The sequence below is a fragment of the Mustela nivalis genome (genome assembly GCF_964662115.1).
Source record: "Mustela nivalis genome assembly, chromosome: 7".
Classification (NCBI taxonomy): Eukaryota; Metazoa; Chordata; class Mammalia; order Carnivora; family Mustelidae; genus Mustela; species Mustela nivalis.
The window spans coordinates 27,139,055-27,160,520 of NC_139026.1; the positions used below are offsets into that span (position 1 = coordinate 27,139,055).

The window sequence follows — 21,466 nt, forward strand, 5'->3', positions numbered from 1 at the left end:
TACTTGAACTTCTGAAAAATCTCCTAACTGATCTTTCCTTGTCCATCCGTTTCATTCTCCACAGTATTGATGGAGTCACTTCTACAACATAAACTCGATCCTAGCAGTCCCCTGCTTGCAAGGCTATAGTGGTTCTCCATTATCTTTAGGATTAAGCCTGCTAATCCTTGACAGAGATACTGGGGGGAGGGGTCACTAAATGGCCCATGTGTGTCCTACATTTTCCAGCATTTCTCTAGTGGTTAGTTGGATCTTTGTCACTAGTTCTGGACAGCAGTGGGTGAACGTGTCTTTTTTGGGCAAAAGTATTTAGGAATCACTGTCATACATGCTCTTCACCTCTTGTAGTGACCCTGAGAGCCACATGTTGGGACGGTAACATCAAAAGATAGCGGGATCCCTAGTGTCTGAAATACCCCATGGAGAATTGCCCTGGAATGTCATCTGAACTGCATTGGAATTTACTTGACAGAGAGACAAATCTTTGTCAGTTAAGGCACTAAACATTAGGTTTCTATTTCTACAGCACAGGCTAGCCTACTGGGTAGGTACACATAGTGAGCATAGCCCCGCAGGCTCTAACTCCAGCCCATCCCTCCCGTTTGTTCAACTGTCCAGGCAGGCAGGGCACCTTTCACTTCCTCCAAGGTACCATGCTTCCTCCTGCTTTTGGTTATTTCCCAGTTGCACGGTAATTTTTGCCTTTCCCCCATCCTCCTTCCAACGCATGAACTTTGGTTAAGTCTTACTCATCCTTTAGGTCACAAGCTGACCACCACTTCCTTAGGGAAACCCCCATAGCTTCCCTTCATCTTGCTCCTTATACATCATTTCAATTACTTCTATTTAAATAAATCTGTCAGCACTACTAGACTCCTAAGTTTGGCCAGATTGCAGACCCTGTCCTTGTTAGGGACTCATCACTGGTCCCTACACGGTGTCTGGCATTCTAGTAAGGGCTGGACAAATACTTGCTGAATGATGGAATGATTGACTGAATCAATCAATGGAAGATAAATAAAGGTGAGTGGGATGAAAATTACAAAGAAAAAAAGGGAGATGTGAGAACACACGGGATTCAGCTTGGGTAGAAACTAGACTTGGTGTTGGTTGGACTTTCTAAGAAGCCATGTAAAAAACTGATTCTAACCAAAACTTCTCCTTCATCCTCTGTGATACCACCTGAATTATTTGAGTATAAAGGAAATCTTTCATTAGGAATCTCTAGCACCTTTCTGTTGCAGGTGGGATAAGGTTCAAATATGTCAGCACGGCATAGGAGTCAATTAAAGGCTGGCTCTTACTTTTCCTCATCTCCTCCCGCCTCTTCCATCCATCCGCATGCACACTCTGACTGAAGCAAATGCTTCATCCTCTCCGAAATATGTGTGAAGCTCCCCCCTTGCCACCTAGCCAACTCGTACTTGTATTTTAAGACTCAGCTTAAATGTCGCCTCCTCTGTAGAGACAGTTTTAAACTCCTAGTCTTAGACACTCAGCATTTTGGACTTTAATAATGCTGTGCCTTGATGCAGTATTTAGAGTATTATTGTTTATTTCTGTGTGTGTCACTCTCACTAAGAGGGGAGATCCTCTGAGTAGGGACTGTGTAACTCACTCCTTTTTTTTTTTTTTTTTTTCTATTACAGTGTGGAGCCAAAGGGGAAGCCTTGTGAGTGCATAGCCAGTAAATGAATGAACAAAAGAACAGAAACAATGTTGGAATATTGCAGGGGATGCGATTTCTAGTTTCACTCTATGTTTCAAATTATTTTTCTCGAGTGAGTACACAGGGGTGGGAGTGAAGGCTGCACGGGGGAAAAATAAGTTCTTGGGCGCCTGGGTGGCTCAGTCGGTTACGCATTTGCCTTCAGCTCAGGTCATGATCCCAGGGTCCTAGGATTGGGTCCCATGTCAGGATTCTGCTTGGCAAGGAGCCTGCTTCTCCCTCTTCTGTTTCCCCAGCTTGCGCTCTCTCTCTCTCTCTCTGTCAAATAGATAAATAAACTCTTTAAAGAAAATACGTTCTTTTAAAAATGATTTCCCACTTTTATGATTTCTCTTAGGACCCAGTAGGTTTCAAAGTACCACATAATATGGATGGCATGTTTCAGACTGCATGGGTATTTATGAATTTATTGATTGGTAGCCAAATCTTTATCCAGAATGTACATACCTTTGATTTTTGATGAATAGAAAACAGCTTTTTCTAATTACCTTAAAATTAATGTTCTGCATATATTGAAAATTCTGAGCTTTTCTTTGAAAAACATTTTTTTTTTCCTTTGTGACACACGTAGGCTTAACATTTTTTCTGTTGGGAGGTGGGGGAGTTTGGTTTGCTTTCTCTTTTGTTCTAATTCTAAGTGTTTTTTGAATTGCTATTTAAAAATTTTTTTTTTTTACAATCATTCAGACTTCAGCCCTGGAAAACCCCATTTCCCCTTCCCCATTGAGGATATTATTGCAAAAGGTTATTAGCTCTTGACAACTGTCCAAGATTGTGTCACTGGCCCAGAATACTAGACTGATAAAAAAGTCCACATACCCCAGTGGACTGACTAGTTAAGAACCTATTGAAATTCTAGCCTAAACACCCAGCACCGGGTCGGGTTTGCTGGTATCTCAAACTCTTATCAACTGACCGCTGAACTACTTCCTCCACTCTCCCACCCCTTAGGAGCTGGAAGGGTTTGAAAAGTAGTGCTTTGAAGCCTTGGAGCTGCCTCAGAGTAAATAATGCTTCACGGCCAACCACATATAGCTCAGGATCTCTAATTAAGGGAAGGGGCCTGAGGATTTTTGAAGGAGAGGGATTCTTACTCCTTTCTGATTGGTCTAGGGTTTCAGTAAGATCACAACGAAATAAGATATAAAGGTGTCGGAGGCATAGAGGGGCTGGTTTCAGTTATGCGTGGTCTGGAGCTGGCAAATCTGCCATAGAGCACTTGAACCTGGCTAAAATATTCTTAACATCATCTCCAGGACTGTCAAGGGCAACGTTCTTGTGTGCGCGCTCCGGTCTGTCGACGCGTGCATGCGCACGCGGACACGTGGTTTTGTACCTATGCATTCTCAGCCTGCAGGGACGATTGTGTTTTGGCTCACATGTATAAAGTCCTGTTTTCTCTGTCAGGTGACCATGAGTTTTGTCGTACTCAGCAGGCCTTTTGTCTAATGCATTGACACCCTAATGAAAAACAAAAGGTACATTCATCAAAAGAGACAAGATTACTCGAATCATAAATGGAGAACATCAGGGAGGCTAGCAACAATAATAATAATAAATTGCGGCTATTGTCCACAGAAACTTGCTTTTCTAAGGTACTTTGATAATTACCTGTCAATGTTTCAGTTTCCACACCCGCTCCTTGAATTGATGGAGTCTATTTATATCACATGAAATTCTTGTATTTGCCTCTCAAAGTGCATTCCATTCCCAGGCATGACTAGGGCAGAGGTTATTTTATTTTTCCAGAGGGGAAAGTGGCCTTGTTGAGTCTGACACATGGAAGCAGTGCTTTCTGGTTGAAGGCAAGCCAAACAGACAAATAAACATCAGCCTTTGTCAGGAGGCAAAAGGCGAGAACTATAGCTTGGATGGTCCGGGGGCAAGTCCCATCCCCAGCAGAGGGGTACTTAGCTCTCTCTCTGTGCGGCTCGGGTGATGTCTAAGTCTTTGTCTTTGTCTTTGTCAGGTGGTGTGTGGAAGCTTAAATGCAATGTCTGCACCAGGAACAACAGGGGACAGGAAGAATGGAGCCCATACAAATCTGTTAGGCATGTAGGAACTTCACGGATTATAGTTTGTCTTTATGTAAAGAATGTCCTAATATGAGGGGCTGGTTTTAATAAAACTACATGCATTTAGGGATGTCTGAGTGACTCAGTCTGTTTAGCATCTGCCTTCAGTTCAGGTCACGATCCTAGGGTCCTGGGGTCGAGTCCCACTTCAGGCTCCTTGCTCAACGAAGAACCTGCTTCTCCCTCTGCCCTCTGCTCTCTGTGTTTGTGTGTTCGTGCTCTCTCACTCTCTCTCTTTGACAAATACATAAATAAAATCTTAAAAAAAAAAAAAAACTATATGCATTTAAAGATAACACATGTCCCATAGATTTCAGTTCTTTTTTTGTGGTCTTTCTTCCTAGTCACAGAAGTGGAAGGATTGGTTGCCCAGGAGGCCGCAGCAGGGAACTCCCTTATTTCCATCAGAGGAGAAAGGGATTGAGGGTCTGAGTGCTGGCAGTGCTTGTGTTACTGTGGGACTTGGGACAACTAGTCTGTCTGCTCTAGACCTCAAATTCCGTATTTGTTCAGTGAGAAAGTTGGGCCAGATCCTATCCAGTTTAAAGTTTTTTTTTTTTTTTTTTTTTTAATCTTAGTATCCTTCATTTTTCATACAGTGTCTGCAATAAAAGTGGGGATCGACCAATGTTTATTAAATGGATAAGCCAAGCATCGAGTGTTTCCCATAGACGTAATTTACCTGTGCCGCTCTCCTGCTCAGTCTGTTAGATGATGGTTTTTCAGAACCACAAGGGTTATCCAGTAAGGTTGGCACATTGCACAAACACTCATTTTCCTCTTTCTTACTGTGTGTGGGAGACAGCCTCTAAGATGGGGCCCTGTGACCATGAGCTCATCCTATTCATGTCCTCGTGGGATCCCTTCCTCTAGAGTATAGACTGGACATACTGACGCACTTCTAAAGGCAGAAAATAGCAGAAGTGATGGGTCACCACTTCTGAGATTAAGTTGTTTAAACCCGAGATTCTGTTTTGTTCTCTCCCTCTTTCAGAGCCCCTGCTGTGTGGGAAGCCAGCTGCCATGTTTTGAGCTCCCTACGGAGAGACTCTGATGTCTCCAGACACCATCCAGCAGAGACCTGTGGCTGCCCATAGTCACGTGAGTGAGCTTGGGAGTGGCTCCTTCCCTCATGGAACCTTCAGATAGATGACTACTGCCCTGGGGGAAGCCTCAATCGTATACTCCTGGGAGACTCTGAGCCATCCCCAGATTCCTCACTCACAGAAACTGTGAGATAGGGGCTCCTGCGTGGCTCAGTCAGTAAAGCTTCCGCCTTCGGATCTGGTCATGATCCCAGGGTCCTGGAATCAAGCCCCACATTGGGCTCTCTGCTCGGCAGGGAGTCAGCTTCTTCCTCTCCCTCTGCCTGCTGCTCCTCCTGCTTGTGTGCTCACTCTCTCTTTCTCTCTTTCTCATGAGTGTGTGCTCTCTCTGTCAAATAAATGAATAAATAAAATCTTTGAAAAAAAGACCTGCGAGATAAAAAGTGTTTGTTGTTTTAAACTGGTAAGTTTTGGGGTAGTTTCTCACATGGTATATTAGATGACCAATTACGTTACAAAAAGAACCTAAGTCTATTAGATAATTTGAAATGCATATAATCTAAATAAAAGATATGACAAATATACTAATAACTAATACATATAGTTGTAATACTACCAATAACTAATTCCCACATAGAGCTTATAATGTGCTCCAAATTGACAGGTATGTATATATACAGATACATATATATACATATATATATATATCACATATATAATATATATACATATATACAGATATATATATATGCAGATATATATATCACATATATACACATATATATTACATCACATTCATCCATATTAACCCATTCATTCCTCACAACCACATCATAAAGAACATGACATGACTGTCCCCATTTTACAGATGATGGAGTGGATTCACAGGAATGTTAAGGAAACTGTTCAGGGTCATACAGCTTGTAAAGACTGTAAATGGGAGACCAAAAGTATAAACTCAATTTTCCAGATGGCTTGCTTGTTACTGCTATGCTATAGTGTGCCCATAAATGATATTAGGGGAGTATGACAAAATGATGAGAGATTCAAAGGTGTGATTACAGCCAGCGTAAAGGATAAGAATGGGCCTTGACGGAGGACGTGAATTGTGGCATGGGAGGGATTAAACACAGTGAGAGAGATGCATGATATAAACTGTTCCCTGTTGCCATGGATTGCATGTTTGTGTTCTCTCAAAACTCATTTCACATTTTGTTAATATTTTGCTAATTGTACGCAGTTATCATTAAAATTTCTGCTGGCATTCATTCGTCCCTTTGCTAATGGTTTCATTATTTACTTGTGCCAACAAGGTGGACGCATTGCATTCTACTGAGTTCAACTTGACCCAGTGAGGACGTGAAGTCAGGCGGCAGGGTGGGAATAGGCTGCAGCTTCCCATTTTCTAGCTGGGTGTGGGCTGCCTCCCAGAGAGGTTTCCAGGCCCCTATTCCACAATCTGGAATCCCAGGAGTTCCACTCAGATGCAGAGGCTCATTTTTTTCAGAGGTGTTACATTTGCATAATTATACAGCTGGGGGTCTCAGTAGCTCAGGTGAGTCAAATACGTTTGTGCCTCTGAACAAATACAAACTTGCTCCCTTTCCCCAGGCCCCCATCATCCTCTTATAACCATTCCATGGCTTCTAGCTCCTTCTCAAGCCTCCTCCCCCTATCGCATCTCATGCTCAGAAGTCACTGGCTCTGTAGCTGTTTCACTCTGTCCTACCTCGGAGTGTGCCTTGAGACAGAAGGCTTAGCTATGGCAGTGGAGACAGGTAGATGTTCAGCCACAGGTGACTTGTTCCCATCCCATGGGAAGCCAAGTGACTGCCCTTCCTGGCTTATGTCCCTGCCTTCTTCCCTATCTCTGAGTTTTCTCTCCATACAGTAGACAGAGTTTTCACTGGAAACAATTAACTTGGTATTTTTTAAATCTAAGAACAAGGTAAGAATAGGTTAAAAAGAAAAAAAAAAAAAAGGCAAGGTCAACATGCATGCTGTGAAAAGTCTCTGTATTTGGTTAGCTCTCTCTTTCCAAGGACTTCTTTCTATAAACAACCACGTATACCAGTGTCTTGTATTTTTCAGACATAGTCTATGTATATATATGGATGTATCAGATATATACACATATTTCTTTCTTCTGTACAAGAATGTTTTTAATATGTAAGTTTGATCATCACAAAAAACCAGACACTCTCCATTGACCTTTGGAACAGGTCATGAATATCCAACATGGTACTCAAGGCACTGCCTGTGCAGCTTTGTCTCCCTCATGCCGATCTACTCTTCATTTTGTTTTTCACGTGGGACTTAGATCCTCCAACATCTGTTCGAATCACCTAAGGTTCTCCACGCCTGCTTCTATCTTTGATTAGAACAGCTCTCAGTCTGGAGTTGAAACTGTGGTTGCCTCCTCCTTGTTTATCCCACCTACGTTTAGTGGCCATATGATTTGGATGGAATGAACCCACTCCACCCCTAAGGTCCAAAGTTACACAAATCCCCTTCTCCTTACCCAAATCATCAGTGCAGATAACCAAGACTGAAGTCAGATGGAGGCAACCAGTAGTTAGAAGGATTGATTTGGGGTTGCCTAATCAGCATAAAGAAGGGAACTCTTTCTTTCTGGGACTATGAGCAAATAAACTGTCACTGGTAGACATTGTCATGATAGAAACTAAGTGACTGAAATGAACATATAAAATTAAGTAGGACAGTGATACTCTTAGAGAAATGAAAACCAGAGTCTTGATCAAACTGTGCCTGAAGCTATACTAATAAATACCTTTTAGTGTTTTAAGCAAATTTGCAGAAGGTTTTATTTGACTTGCAGACAACTTAAAGCATCCTGATTACTGCCCCCACCCCACCTTTCTGGGCACCAATCTTCTTACACCTGGCTTACTCTTGCCTAATCTCCACGCCTCTTAACTGTTCCCTCTTCAGAGAGGCTTCTTAGGCTCGGGTCTTTTATTCAGTTTTCCTTGCATTTGAGGCCTTTTCCTTCTGCATACTTGTCAGAGTTGTAATAAAAGATGATTTTTAAACATTTCTCTCCTCCAGAGGACTGTAAATTAAATGAAGTCAGGCCTCTTTCTGTCTGGTTCACTGCTCTAGCCTCAGATGCTGACATGCACCTCACACTTACTAATGACTCAATAATTATTTGTTGGATATAAAACTGAATAAGTGGTAGAATTTATTACAGATAAGTTGTTCATTCCCAATGATTTTTAAATCAAAGTTAGTAGTATTCTCAGAGACTGAACTATAGGTTTTTATCTCTGGTCAAAGTTGGGCCAAATACTCTAAGTCCCCAGGATATTTTACTAGCGGTCATCCAGTTCCATCCCTGCATCTCTTGGAGAGGATGTGCTGCTGGTGTTAAGAGCTCCACTCCAATGCAGGTAGGATTAGAAACCCGGATCTTTCACATACTGGGTTTCTGGTCTTTGACAAGTTATAGAACCTCTTTCAGCCGCAGTTTATCTGTATAAGGAGGATTATAACGGTATCCACCTCCCAGGGTCACTGCAGGGATTAAGTGATGTGACGTGTGCAATGCACCCATTTCAATAATACAGACTGGCCTACAGTATTTTCCATCGCATAGTAAATACATGTAAACATATTACATGGCACGTGAAGCTACTCGCTATTATTGTTATTATTTAGAGGTGGACCTCAATTTCTAGGGCTGTACGTGGAGAGTTCTCTTTACTCCAGTGCTTTGAGGGGCTTTACTTATGAATGATTTAACAGACATCGGGTTGGTTAGATGCTGTTTTTTTTTTTTTTTTATGATTGCTGCTTGATTCAGATTCTTGCTTAACCCCATGATTTTGAACAGCTATTGTTTTTCGAGAAAGAAAATGGATTTGAAGGAGTATTTATATTGATTTATTGTTGGTTGTCCATTGAAATTTAAATAGCCCTGAATGTGCCACTCACTGGGACAGGGCCATGCTTTTCATAATGGACAAAATAGCCTTGTTTCACTTTAATAACCTGCTTGTGGTCACACCAGTCATGGGATTCCCTAAACACAGCAGAATGCCTGCTTTTGTCATTTGCATATCAATGAGCAGACCTCTCTCTGCTGTCGCTATTTAGGGGACTGCCATTTCCTTAACTTGGGGACAGTCTTGTCACAGGATCGCCTATCTCTCCTGTACAGACATACGCGTACTAAGCTGGGGCCGCAGCTGCTGAGACAGTGACACGACTTATCTGTGGTGTATTTGTAGAAGTTGTAGGGTTAGAGTAGACCACCCACCCCCAATATCTTAAAGACCTATAGGTGTCTATTTCCTTTACAGAAGTTATGCTGTGAATAATCATTTTGTATTTTCAAAGCTGGATGCACTAGATTGGGGAAGCTTCCATAAGAATAAGAAAGGAGATAGTAACATTTTACGCAGGAAACTGACTCTAAAAAAAAAAACACCCAAACTTGTTTCCTTTACTTATCGCCACCTTCCTGCTTCTTCATTTCTCCGAAGTAGGAAATAACCCATCATGTCCATTTTACTGATTTGGCAATAAAATGTTAATCTCTTGCCTTCAAGGGCCACTGAGGATGTTGAGGCTGGACGCAGTTGGTGTTTCTAGATGGGTGCCCAGGGCGGCCAGGAAAGGGAGCGTGGCTCACTCAGGGGCTGTGCCTCACCCTCTGCTACAAGACTGAGGGTAAGGCTTCTCAGAAGCTTTATAGGTCACAGCATGAAACAGCGGCTTCACCGCGAAGACATGGTTGGGGAAGGGATTTATCGCTCAGACCCGTTCAGAGAGAACGCAGAGCCTGACATCCAGCATCTGTCACCTTTCCCACTGGTGGTGGTTGTATTCCACCCTGTGAAAGTATCAGGCACAGCACAAATCCATGTATCAGTAGATTTTGTTTTTAATTGAAAATTGGTTATCAATGCTGTGTTCATCTCTAGAAAAATGTAAGGCGCACACACACATGAAATAACATACTTTTTATCTATGTAACACTGTTCCAGACTCCATTGGGGATGAATTCATCTAATTCTTTTCCTCAGTAACATGAGACAAATACCACTATTCTCCACTTCTTCCGTTGAGGGACTGAGGCCGGAGAGGGCCAGGCCTTTGCTCATTTCATAAGGAGTATAAATGGGAATGCATGTCTCTTTCCCTTGCACACACACGGATGTATACTGACTGGAGGTAATGGTGCTGAGGCCGTCTGCCAGCTCACATGTCATCTGTTTGTAGAAGTTGTAATGGTACAAAGCAAATTGCCCACTCCCCATATCTTACTCTACACATAGTAGATTGTCAACATTCTACTGAAAATCATAATGACTACCATGATTGGAGGGCTTCCTAGGCCAGGCAGGCCATCCTTTTAAGGGCTTAATAAGTATTACCTTACTGCATCCTCCCAACAGCCCAAGGAGAGAGTTACTATGCTCGTTTCAGTGCAACATAGGTTACATACTTGGTTCTAAGTTTTACATCTAGGAAACAGGAGAGCAGGGTTTTGAACTCCTGAACTTGTGTGAGAATCAGTAGTCGGTCAGTGCATCCTAATGATGGGCAAACTCTTCAGTCAGGTCCCCAGGAGAATGGTGTGGGCTTCAGAGAGATGCTGGGTACACAGACAGACCCTGAGCTTACCTACTGGGTTTATTCTCTCTCTACCAAAGCTCAGCATCCTTCCAGCCCTGGACTCCCACAGCCCACTGCCTTGACTGCCCGCTTTTCTCTCTGATGTCCCATTTCGTTAAGCACTAGCTGGAGCTGGTTAGCAGATGGCCAATCTGAAGACAGATTTCACAACTACGCACAGCGGGAGCAAACGAGTTAATACGTTCCAGATACTTTTATATTTTTGGCATAGACTCTAACCAATATAATCACAGCTTATTATCCTTCTTGGGTAACAATCATTCTTTTATTCATTCATTAAGCATTGAGTGGTTCTGATGGCTCGGGCACTGTGCTAGGCCTATGCTAGTATCTGTGACAGGAGCATTTTTGGAAACGCAATGGTCCATTCATCGGAGTGACTGTAATGGTGGGAGACTTAGGCACCTTGGCAGGCAGGCTTTTTGGCTCCTCTGAAGTCACATTAACTCAATGGCCATTGACTCTGCTTATCTGAAGGGCTGGTCTCCGTGGCACCACATCTGAAAAAAAGTGACAGAGTTTGATTCCATTGTGGGGAAAAAAAAGAAAGAAAGAAAGAAAGAAAGAAAGAAAGAAAGAAAGAAAGAAAGAAAGAAAGAAAGAAAGAAAGAAGGAAAGAAAGAAAGAAAGAAAACAGCTTGTCTGGGGTTAGACAAATTCTTTCAGATATGGAGGGTACTGTTTTCTGACCTGAGACATAAAATAATATGAAATGCAACTTAGCTGACATGACATTCAGCTTCAAAAGAGAAGCTTGCATTAGTTTCCATGGTGGGATTGGGATAATCTCTTCATAATTTTCTTTTTTGGTCAGTTTGTTTCAATAAATGGGTTATCTTTTGCCTGTTTCTTAGCCATTCTAGAGACTGTTTCTTTGACGAGATCTTGTCAAGACTGCTGTACTGTCTTCTTATAATTATTCATTTCTTTCTAATTGAAACAGGTTTTTAAAATTTTCATACATGATAACCATCATTTGTAAGCACTTTGTTGGGACCCCTTCCGGATTCTAGAATGGCCAATTTATGGTGACATGAGCAAATCCAGGGACCCAGAGTTCCAAACAGGCAGGATTTTTAGATCTAATGAAGACTCTGTCAGGCCTAATTTGGCTCTAGACAACGAGGGTCTGATTGAATTTGCCATCTTCATAGCATCGCAAGGTCTTTGGGGCCAGTAAACGCCTCCCTGTACTTTTCTGCACAGAACCAAGGGTGAAGTCGCCTTGTCAGAGCATTTGTGTGTCACACATTGAAAGGAGTCATGTGCTTGGTGGATGACTTGCTAGGTCATCTTAGATAGGCTGTTTAATCTTTTTGTGTTTTCGTTTCTCCATCTGTGAAGGCGTGATAACACATGCTGGGCTTCTAAGAAAAGTGCTGTTAAAAAGGTTAGGGTAGGTATGCCGCTGGAAAAACCTTTTGCAAAAAAACTTTGCATCACTATTTGCTAGAGAGATTGCAATCTGTAGGTGGTCTAGCAACTTGATGGCAAGGGGTTTGAGCCAAAGTCCTCACTAGGGAAATATCAGACCTGAGGAAAGGGAGGGTCATCCCTGGTATTTCATGCACTTGGAGGTGACTTCTGACATGGCTGGCACTGGAGTTTCCCCGTGGGAAAAACTGAAATCATGAGAATATCATTCGAAAGCCCATATTAAACTTACCCACAATTTCAAAAAAGGGCAAATTCTTAGGAGCTCAGCTCTAGATGACAAATTACCAATAACACTTTGGTAGTTGCATTCTGCTGCTCTGGGGGGACTTTGGTGCTGAACCCAGCCCTGTACCTGCTTTGCGCACGACTCTAACAACGGTGAGAGTATTTATTGCAAGTCCTTGAAAATATGGAGGGTGATTTTGTTGTCTTCCCTGATGATCTAGATCGTCCTACATCTCCCAGACCAGATACGCTTTTATAAACACACACAGACCCAATCAATATTTATATTTGGATGATTAATCGGTTTTAGTAAACACCTTTAAAAGACCCTGGGATGACAATACATCTGAATTCAGAGAACAGACTTGCTTCCCTAACTTCCAGTACCTAGATGTTCAAACACTGGTTTGAATCTCTTCAAGCATCTCAGCCAAACTCAGTGGAATCTCTTATTTACTGCCCCTTCCTTGCTTATTTACTTGTCTGTCCTGTCCCTCCTCCACCCTACCAAAACTGCTAGAAGGAGACTTGTGGCTTTCATCTGTGTGAATTTCCCATTGGCAGGCCCCCAATGCTCAGATCATCCTAATTCCCCAAAGGGAATCACCAGATGCCCAGTGGGTGACCAAGGTGCAGTGTGCTGTGGGCCTCTGCCTGGGCAAGCCCAAGTCTTCAGTCCTCGGAAAAATGTAAACAGGAGGCTCTGGGCAACTCTGCCCCAGAGAGACTGCAGGTCTTTGTCAGTCAGAACCCCAGACAAAGGCAGGAAGCTTTGCTCCTTCCCCACACAGCTGGTGCCTCCAGGAGGTGGGCTGTCTCAGAGAACAGTTCAGGGCGTTAGGGCAGTAAGCTGTGGTGTCTGAACAATGGGGGAGGGTTCTACTGGGCGAAAAGCCACTTTCCAAGGGCTTGGCAATTTGTCAGTCTGGGTTACTCCACACTTGAAAAATTCTCAGCAACTTCGTATCCTGCAGCATCATGGGGAAATAGTTATGTGGTTAAACTTTAAAGCAACAGTTACATTGACTAGGTATCATTTCTAACGGCCAAAACCTGGAATGGACTTATCTGTCCAATAAGACGGATTTGGTTAAATCAATCATGACGTCTGTTTGTACCTCTTTCTCTGCCAGATACATCTTTTCCCACCATTTAAAATGAGGGTATAAAACACTGGGGTTTTCATTTTAGATGGTAGGATATCCTGGAGCGTTTGATGGAAGCTATCACCCAGCTCCCCAGAAAAAAATACTTAACAGGCTTAACCTTTTCATATACTATCAGGGAATTTCAACATAAACTTGTCTCCCATTGAAAGGTGGACTCTTCGTATAATAAACGGTAGAAATAAATATTAACAGTTCCGATGTAGGGAAGAGGGGAAGGAGCACGTTTTAAAAGACAAAAATCTCATTTTTGTGTAACATTTTTTGTTGCTTTAACATTTTTTATTGTTTTGTTTTGTTTTGTTTAGGAAGGACAAAGTTTTTCTTGACTCTCTTAAGATCCTTGTCTGGGTCTGAAAATTGAATGGACAACAATTACCTGGAGAAAAGCACACACATCTATTTAAAGATAAGTTTTATGGGGCATGAGCGACTTCTAAAGGAAATGAAGATCCAAAGAAACAATTAGACCTGAGTATTTTATGCTAAGTTTGATGAACAGTGCACATTTGAGGAGTAATAAGGTAAGTTAAGAAGTATGAGGTAGGTGTGGTAAACTAGAGAAAATGTAGCAAGGCCCGTTTGTTTGGATTCTTCTTGGTGTCCCTTTGTCTCCTAAGATAAAGGTGTTTCTTTCCTCCCGGTGTAGGGAGGGCACCTCTCACGTGAGGACTTTATGGCCTGTTTCACGGGGGAAAAGGGTGTGTGTGTGGGGGGGAGTCAGAGCGACCTTCCTGCTTCTGCTGTTCTTTCAAACTTCTTCATCTTGAAATATTCAATTTGCTAGGATGCCATATTTTGGGGTAATGCATTCAGATCCCCATTGTAGGTAACTGAGCCCGAGGAGGCTGACAGCAGCTCCTCTGGGGGTGGGGGGTTATTATAGTCTCTCTGTGTGCTTATTTGTATCTTCCAACTTTCCCTATAACTATATACACATTACATTTATAAGAAGAAATGCGCCATCCAAGATTGTTTAAATTAAAAATAAAAGTTGTGGGACGCATGGATGGCTCAGTTGGTTGGGCAGCTGCCTTCGGCTCAGGCCATGATCCCAGCGTCCTGGGATCAAGTCCCACATCGGGCTCCTTGCTCGGCAGGGAGCCTGCTTCTCCCTCAGTCTCTGCCTGCCACTCTGTCTGCCTGGGCTCGCTCTTGCTCCCTCTCTCTCTCTGACAAATAAATAAAATCTTAAAAAAAAAGATTCTCTTTAAAAATAAAAGTTGTAATTAGTTTCAGCAAATGTGTTAGGAACCTGAGGACATTTTGAGCACACCTCTTTATTTACTAAATTATGAAATACTAGGATGAGGGGATGCTTGGAGGAAAGGACACTATTTCTGAGTGAGATTTAATTAGGGCCAAATAAAAAGGTACCTTATTGACAAACTTCTTTTCAACATAAAGTACACAGATAAAACATTTTAAGATTCAAATGAATCAGGGCTGATTAAAAAATGCCAGGTCCACACATGGTGACCAAGACAAGCCAATCCTTAGATAACCTTGTGCTTGACATCAACAGTGTTTCCACTCCTAGAATGGCCTTTAGGGTACCTCTAGCAACTCAGTGTCTTGAGAGATTATGAGTCTGACATTCCCATTTCTTTCACTAGAGGAAGCATCTGGAAGAATTCCTTCTACCTTTGCAGACCCTGCTATCTCAATCTGAAGGTGAAGTTTGCGTATCTTTTATTTTCTAAGGATTTTATTTATTTGAGAGAGCAAGTGAGCACTATGGGGGAGAGGGAGAAGCAGACTCCCTGCTGAGCGGGAACCCTGAGATGGGGCTCCATCCCAGGACCCTGAGACCATGACCTGAGCCGAAGGCTGGAAGGCAGACACTTAATGGACTGAGCCACCAGGTGCCCCAAAGTTTGCATATCTTCCCTGTATTGGCAAGTGTTTTTAAGGAAGGAGAAATTCATTAGTGGGCTGCAGAGACATCTACCCCGCACCCATGCCCCCTTTCTTGGGTAAGAGTCACCTTCATCTTATGTGGAGAAGCCCCTTCTCCCACTCCCGGTTGCCACAGCTTCTGTGAGACAGCATCACCCTACAGCTCCAAGAGGAACACGTGACTCAGGCCTGCTCAGTTTCGAGCGTTCCTTCTCTCCCTGAGGCCTCAGGGAGTAATCCCATAATACACAGAAGGATCCCATCAATGAGGTGATACAAACAGAGAGTACTTTTTTTTTTTTTTTAAGATTTTATTTATTTATTTGACAGAGAGAAATCACAAGTAGATGGAGAGGCAGAGAGAGAGAGAGAGAGAGGGAAGCAGGCTCCCTGCCGAGCAGAGATCCCGATGCGGAACTCGATCCCAGGACCCTGAGATCATGACCTGAGCCGAAGGCAGCGGTTTAACCCACTGAGCCAACCAGGCGCCCCCAAACGGGGAGTTCTTGATAGAGAATCTGCAACCAAGAGTTCTCCGGGAGAGTATAACCCTGGAACTGTTGTGGAATGAGCCTGCAGAAGAATGAAGGCAAACAGCAGCAGGGAAGAAGACAGAACGGGGTTGGGCGTGGGATCCTCAAGTCCCGAGGCTTCAGCGGAGTCCCCAGATTCATGTGTGCCGGAGCCAAATTTGCCACTGGAGTTTTCAACTCTGTGCGGCAATCATTGGCCTTTTTTGTTTAAGCCAGTTTGTGCTGGGTTTGTTTCACTTACAACCAATTGGGTCCTAATTAATATACTGGTTTAAGAATAAACTTACTGAGCCCTTGTGAAGTCACAAACCCTGTATAAATCCTGTATGTGTATTCTCTTATTTAATTCCTACATTAGATTTTTGGACACCTGGGTGACTCAGTCAGTTAAGTGTCTGCCTTCCGCTCAGGTCGTGATCCGAGGGTCCTGGGATCTAGACCCACCTTGGGCTCCCAGCTCCCCTGGGAGCCTGTTTCTCCCTCTGCCCCTGCCTTTCTCTCTCTCTCATGAATAAAATAAAAATAAAATCTTTAAAAAAATTTTAAAATAATAATTCTTATATTCGCTCTTTTTAAGAAAGGAAACTGAAACCCAGAAAAGGTAAGTAATCTGCCTAAGATCCCTCAGCAAGGATAATAAATCTATATTCAAACCCAGATTATCTAAAACCCTATGCTCTTAATTAGCACACTACCAACTGACAGCTGGTGGATGGTTTATTTTTAATCACAACTTACAAATAAATGAATATTTAGGAAGTGTGGCCAAATTCAGGGGTTAAACTTTCTTCACCTTCAGTTTCCTTGTCAGTGAGCCCTGTTATTATTTTGTTTTGTTTTCTGATGACCCAGCGGTGTATAACAGAAGAAACTCAACCGTGTTTGTTTTATAGTCGAAGAGACTGGGGAAGACAAGCCGACCAGGTGCGTATACTACAGCTTCTCTGGGGGCTTGCTTCAGCAGCAAATGAGCAGATCTGGAGAAAAACCACGGGTCCTTTAAAGAATCAAGGAGGAGGGACATCTCGGTGGCTCAGTCAGTTAAGTGGTTAAGCATCTGTCTAACGCTCAGGTCATGATCCAGGAGTCCTGGGATTGAATCCCACTTTAGGCTCCTTGCTCAGCGGGGAGAGTCTGCTGCTCATGCTCCCTCTTTCTCTCTCTCTCTCGACAAATAAATAAATAAAATCTTTATAAAGAAAGAAAGAAAGAAAGAAAGAAAGAAAGAAAGAAAGAAAGAAAGAAAGAAAGAAAGAAAGAAAGAAAGAAAGAAAGAAAGAAAGAAAGAACGGACCAAGGAGGAGCCATAGCACTTTGGTGATATGTGTTATAAACCAGAGTGGGCTCTCTTCTCATGAATAAAATAAAAACAAGATTTATCAGTTCTGTGTTGCTCCGTTCTCAGGAGAGTTCTTTCTTAAAGTTTTTGGAAACAAGGTAAACACAGGCCTGGGAAGCCCCGAGCCTGGTTTGGACTGTAGCTCTGAGGTTCATGCTGTACTCATAACATCCTGTTCTTCTCTGCCGCCTGTGATGTGGTAGATAGCGGTCCCGCCACAGGCTGTTAACAGCTGAGTTCATTTTTCGTAAAGATGCTGCCCCATGAGACTGAGGAAATGGGCCACTCCTGCTCCCACTTCGTCAGTCTTACGGGTAAGGATGGGTACTCCCAGTTGCTCTGAGAATGCACTTTCCCTCGGCTCTAAAATTAGGTCTTTAATTCCTTTGGGAGATTTGGCAAACTTAAATTTACTGGAAGCCCAGAGGGTATTAGTGAGTGGGGAATAAAAAAGTCTCACACACAAAAAAGTCATTTGTTTCGCAAAGGAGCATTCAGCTCTGTTGAACCTTGCAGCAACGGTCAGGGAAGGCAGGGTAGCTGCTGGAGGAAGGTGTGATGATAACCTGATACTGAGAAAAAACAGTGTCAGTGAATTCATTCACGGTACTAGGGGCTGGGGTTTAGGACTTCTCCTCCACCTCTTCCATAATGGGCTGGCGGGCAGAGAGATGACTTTTTTGTATGTGTTTATCAGCTTCCAGTGACTTTGTTTCTAAAGATAGCACCTACTGCAAAGGCCCACATGGAATTAAAAAAAAAAAAAAAAAAGTCATGTCTGTGGTCAGGGAGCTCACCTCAGATTTGTTCATTGCACTTGGAGATTCTGAAAGCTCAACTAAAATTCTTTGCAGGCAACCTGAAAAGAAAGATGTTTCCCTTCTGTCTTCTCCACTGAGCTGCAGTCTCGGATCTGCCATCCAGGAGATGGACCACAGCAGTGGGGGTTGTGTTTTGAATGGTTTTCCTTAGAGAGAGTAATGTGCCTCCTGGATTGTGCTTCTCATTGGGCCGTTTTACAATGTGCCTGGCCACTGCAATCACCAAGGTGTTTTAAAAAGGCCAGGCAGATCCTTAGTCAAAGCCAAACCTACTAACTAAAAACACAGAAGAACAAGCCCTGACCATCTGTAATTTTATCTAGGTGATTCTTATCGTCAACCAGGAACCACCCCTCTAGTCTTCCTTCACTGGGACAAATTCATCAGATTAGTAACTCACCATGTGAGATCTGTAGACATGACTGGCAGGACAGGTCAGCCTTCGATTAGGGGCAGAGAACAGGGACAAAGGGTAGAGATTAGCAGGATGTGGCAGAGGCAAGACCAGGATGGCAGGAAGCAAGGAGGCTTCCTACAGGAAGACCCCATGTGGGCTGAAGGGGATTCTTGGTTCTCCTAGTGCTTTTGAAGACTTGTTTGAACAGAGAGTGGCAAAGCCCCCTTGGCCTCTTCCAAGTGAAAACAAAATTCTTGCCCCTGTCTCTAGTGTCCACCAAAGTCAAAATCAGAGAAACCCCATTCCTTTCCAACAGAGACATGAAAGAGGAAATCTAAACACAGACACATCAATGTAACACTCATATAGGTGGTGGTAAGGCAAGGTCCCTTGCCCACCTAGGAGAGTACATCCCATGCTCATTTACTCCTTCCATCATTTAATTAAGCATCATTTGCTGAGCAAAGGCAATAAGTTGAACAAAGGTAAAATGGCCTGGTGGGTCCTTCGAAGTCTACGTAATTTGCTATTAAGACATGAGAGGGGAAAGGGAACATGATGCGGTGTCGGCAGCTTCCAAATCATACAGGCTCTTAAATGTCTCTACATGTGTTCTAAGGAAAAGAACCTGGCACAAGCCCAACACCTCAATTTAGAAGTATTCTGCAGAAGAGAACAGAGGCTGCTCACTGGAATATGTGGATAAGTCTGCATAAATTCTTGCTCTCTTATCTACCTACCTTGGGATTGGGGTTGTAGGAATCTACCTCTCAGGTAAGCTGGATATATTGACATGGCGACTCACAACTTTTCGAGAATTGCTCTATTTTTTTTTTTTTCCACAGCTGCAGATTTTTTTTTTTTAAATGAAAACCACTTCTAGCTTCAATTTTAAAATGCCTTAATTTGAGAGACCATTAGTCATGAAGGTGTTTCCATAGCAAATGCGTGTGGGATGTCCTAGCTTCGCTGGCGATAGTTCAAGGGAATTTATATCATTAAATTGGGACAAGGCCTGGCATGACGGCAAGGAAATTCATGGCTTGGTTCCCATCGCACGAGGCCTCCATTTAAGGGCAAGATAGACCAAAGGCAAAGAGCACGAAGAGAAGTGCTGGAATGAAAACAAGTAACAAAGGAAAGATAAAAATGCAAATCCCAGTTCAGAGTGAATAATAGGAATGCAAATGGTGCTGCTAAAATAGGAAGGAACATTACTTTTCAAAAAGGCAAAGCAAAAGAAAATTGTAGTAGCTAAAGCATTTTGCAGGGTAAAATTGTACACTGTGTATGCCTCTCAGAAGCAAAGCCACCTACTCTAATTTTTCTCAGCACGATGCTGTGAATTTGGTGAGTCATTTTATAAAGGTTTACTACAAAGCGCCAATCTGCATTTTTTTTTTATAATACATTAGGATTAAATCTTTCTTTTGTCACCAGCTGCTTACTAAAACTCTCATTTTATAGCCAAATTTCTCACCTGGACTACAAAAACACATTTTTCAAAAAAATATTAATAAGTTTAAGGAATCCTCTCCAGAATTTGTTAAGTTAAAAAGAGATCGTGGAGGAAAAAAGTGTTTATGGCATCCTGCTATCTATCTAAGAAGGTCATCTGAATACAAATTTGGTTATATGAAAAAAAATAAAAACCTTTCAGGAAAAAGTTATTTATGGGGAAGGGGGAAATGCACTAAAGGGGACAGAATTCCAAGTTAGATATCTTTGAATATATTCTGCTTTTGTTTTAGATTCAAAAACGTGGATATTTAAAGTGATTATAAAACAAAATCAATCTCGCGACAAAGCAATCTCTAAAAATTGAGAGCAAAGTGATGCAAGTGAACCTGAGCCTCCAATTAGAGGCCTAATTATAGAGAGGAATTATTTCCTGTGACAAAGGAATTTATCCATAGATATACGCTAAGAAATTGTCAAAAAAATTGTCAAGTCTTTTCCTAATTTTATTGTTGGTGATAGTATTTTACTGTTTGGACTTATTTTCCTCCCTCCCTTCCTTCCTTCCTTAACTCCTTCCCTCCTTCTACTCATTTTTTTGAGACTGTTGTACATACAATGGATAAAACAAGTGAAAAATTATGTTTGTGTTAGGAATTAGGATTTGGGGAATGGAAGAAGACAATTCAAATGTAAGATCAGGGATGTTAAGTAAAAACTCTGTAGTCTGGAATTTATAATTTTCAACCGAAATTGTGAAGTGTTTTAATATTAAAAAAATACAGATTTCCTAGCTCTACTCACTGCAAAGACCTGCAAACAGTGACAAGCTCAATAAAAATGAACACGTTCATTAACCAGGCTCAAACCCCAGACTGTGGTCTCTCAGTACTATTCCCTCCTCTAAAAAGAACAAAGTTCCTTGGGAAAGAACTGATTCTAGATCTGGGGCAGAAATGTGTAACAGTGAGCCTAGAATAATTTATACTACCAAAGAGCAAGGGACACTGTCAATTACTTTTGGGGTTGTCTAAAACACTCTGGAGCCAACTCGGCAAGCCTTTTTGTCACCAAAGATAGGACAATTTGAGCATCAATAAAATAATAACTGCAATGACTTAAAACACATCCATTATGCTTAAACCTACAATGATTCCAAAACACACACATGGCCAAAAGAAAATCCCCTCAAACCCCAAAACCATTGGTTCTCTTTGGAGGATACTAGGTAACAAACTCAAAAATTTGAAAGCCAATACATTGAAGAGAAAGACTCAAACATTTATCCTGTCTTTTCTGTACATAACATACCATGGGGTAACCAAAGGGAAAATAGTTTCTGATTCAAAGGGAGAAAATGAAAATGAAACTAATTAAACAATTGGGGAAATGTGAGTAATGATTTGGTTAGCATTATGGATTACTGTTAATTATATGCAGTCGTGATAAAGAATTGTCATTATGCTTATGACAAAGTTTTTCTTTCTAAAATACATATGTATGTATATTTGACATTTATGCATATCTAACTACATATTATGTATTCATATATAATATATATTTATAGATGACATATTGTGATGTCTCAGTTTTGTTTTGAAATAATCCACTGAGTCTGAGGGCGGGAAGAATTGAATGGGGGTATAAATAAGATTGATCATGAGTTGAAAGTTGTTG

The 21,466-nt window shown here is 42.1% G+C and overlaps 1 long non-coding RNA gene across 1 annotated transcript; it reads left to right on the forward strand.

Annotated features, from left to right (window-relative positions):
• The first annotated feature begins 807 nt into the window (after nt 1-807).
• LOC309869616 lies at nt 808-5,276 on the forward strand. Its single transcript, XR_014314290.1, has 3 exons — nt 808-1,023; nt 1,650-1,781; nt 4,799-5,276. It is a non-coding gene; the product is annotated as an uncharacterized lncRNA (long non-coding RNA).
• Nucleotides 5,277-21,466: the final 16,190 nt, after the last annotated feature.